Consider the following 2,500-nt stretch of genomic DNA (forward strand, 5'->3'; position numbering starts at 1 on the left):
GATATTAAACCGTTATTGATATAAGCATCTTCGTTGATAGTTAGATTGTGTAGGAAAAACTTAAAAGGTCTTGAATATCATTTTGAGTATGTAGGTAAAATAGATAAATAAATGAATGAAAACATAGGTACCCCCTGATTTTTTTTTTTTTTTTTTTAGTCATGTTCATATTCTTTCAACTCTCAGTCAGTTATTTATTTTATTTTATTATTATTATTTTTTTTTACGTGGATCAGAGGCCTCCGAACCCTTTTTTCAGTATCGCAGGAAATAGTTTTTTTTTCTCTCTCACTCTCTTTTTTCTTTCTTTCTTTCTTTCTTTTTTGAGATTGGTGCATCATGGTCTTTCCTCCTGCCTTGAAATATTTTGGCTAAACGCTTACATAAATTTCGCCTCATGCAGCTGCTGTAAAGGCCAAAAGCTGAAATGTGTGTCTGATCACTGCAAGCGTCCTAACTTTAAAAACGAAACCTGCACAGGTTCTTCATCATAACTACATAATGATAACCTGTTTTGGGGGGATAGTTTCGGATTTACTCTTTATTCGTCCATTAAATTAAGCAGAGTTTGTTTCACAGTCGGGACAGTATTCCTTCTTGTAGTTTCGTTGCCGGGAATAACGTTCTGTAAATAAACGTTAATTACAAATAATAGGGAGCAGTCGGGCAGGCATCGCTATATTGGACAGCTTTCGTCCAGCATTTGGGTTATATTTGCGCAAGTGCCAAAATATTCCACTCAGTGGGGACAGGCCAAATTGTACTAAATTCCAACGGGTACAAAATGGATTTCGTCGCTATTTCGTCCCAAGGTTTTTTATATCTATTGACCTTGCGCTGCCCTGCGTGAGGGTGATAAATCTCGTGCTTCGAAAGTACACGTGGTTGCGTGTTCCCTTGACCTTTCCCTCTTGACCAATTATGTTGCATCCCGGTGTGCAGCTGAGTGGAAAAAGCAGCTGGTTTGCAGCGGCGATCAGAATCTAAATAAGCCATTGACAGCGGTAGTATTAAGTCTCTCGAGGGCATAGCAATAGTATCTGGAGTGGAATCATCGTCCTTGCCATAGGGGGTGCCAGATGGGCCTTGTTTTGGCAACGCGCATGTTAGACACTGAAACGTTTAGTGAAGATGATGTCACAACAGATAACAAGTGCGAGAGGAGAAAGTAGGGAAGAACGGGCAGGTAAAACAAGAAAAAAGTACGTGAGGAGATTAAATAAAAATGGATAATCGAGTTTCAAGAGGAGTTTACTGAACTATAGATAAAGTGGATAAATGAGGGAAGAAATGGACAGTGAAATATTATGAAGACCTCTACAGTATGAATCATTATACACCGATTTCACAACACCAGAAGAATCAAATTACATTTTGGTTACTGCAATTTTCAAACTTATTCACACTGTTATTCGCTTTAGCTACATCTGACCGTTGAATCTGACATATAGTGGACCCATAGCCTTAAACTTAACGGCAGGTGGAGCTATGTTTATCTTCATTGAATGTATATTATTATTATTATTATGGATTTATGTTGTTTTTCTTCTACAAATTGATGTAAGAGTCGCACAAGGAGTCTAGAACTAAGAAAATTCAAGATATGATAATAATAGTATCACTAAAATATGTATGTATATATATTTTTTTTTTCTTATCTCTACAGATGCACAGAACACCGACGCCAAAAAAGAGAATGGAATCGCCCAGCAAACAAAAGCACAGAACCAAAAAATACGAAAAAACGAAATACCCGATTCCAACCAGACGCAAAACGGAGTCGATCCTCCGCCAAAAGCTGCTGGGAATCATCTGTGACTACAAGTACCTAGACATGAAGAACTCCGCTAGGTTCACAGACTACACCCAGATACAGAATACAGCACCGCATCACAGGCACATCAACGAAAACTTGGAATTCCTGTTGGGTCGCAAATTGTATGGACTTGGCTGGCGGGACGTTAAGCTTGGGATGGCTAAGGAGGTCATGGCAGGCACGGTTACTAATCCTGAGGAACCTCGTGATGCCTTCAGGAGGAGAGTCACGAAGTCGGCTTTCTTCGCAGAGGCAGAGGGACTTCAGGGCAGTAAGGTAGGGTGTCGCAGTGTCAAATCTAAAGTTTGCGGAGTGGTGCTTTGTGGGTATATAGCTTCTTTGGATTATATACGTACACATGATTATACGCACGTACATGTACGTGTACGCACACACACACACATACATATACATGCAAAATTGTTCATAAGAAAATTACCCCATCAGGTTGCCGAGTGTCCTCTGCTGAAGGTGTGCAAACCATGTACTGTGGTGTTGCATCCTCTCAACTTCCAGGCTCTCTTTCCTGCAGTTCCTTCACGTAGAGATTGCTGAAGGTAAGCAGGTTCCTTATTACCTCTACATCTAGTTGGTCAGAAAAAGCAACAAACGCACTCTATTGCTTTGCTTGTTTGCTTTGCATATGATGCCTTTTTTCCGTTGTCATTTATTTGTGCGTATATA

The 2,500-nt window shown here is 39.9% G+C and overlaps 1 protein-coding gene across 1 annotated transcript in view; it reads left to right on the forward strand.

The window, feature by feature from the left end:
- The window catches only part of LOC119573362 (lysophosphatidylserine lipase ABHD12-like), a 24,601-nt gene that overhangs the window by 16,986 nt on the left and 5,115 nt on the right, over positions 1-2,500 (forward strand). The window contains exons 12-13 of the transcript XR_005228802.1: positions 1,667-2,092; positions 2,264-2,373. The gene's annotated coding sequence lies outside the window, so the exon portion shown is untranslated. The remainder of the gene's footprint in view (positions 1-1,666; positions 2,093-2,263; positions 2,374-2,500) is intronic.

This window comes from Penaeus monodon, chromosome 5 (assembly GCF_015228065.2).
Source record: "Penaeus monodon isolate SGIC_2016 chromosome 5, NSTDA_Pmon_1, whole genome shotgun sequence".
Taxonomy (NCBI): domain Eukaryota; kingdom Metazoa; phylum Arthropoda; class Malacostraca; order Decapoda; family Penaeidae; genus Penaeus; species Penaeus monodon.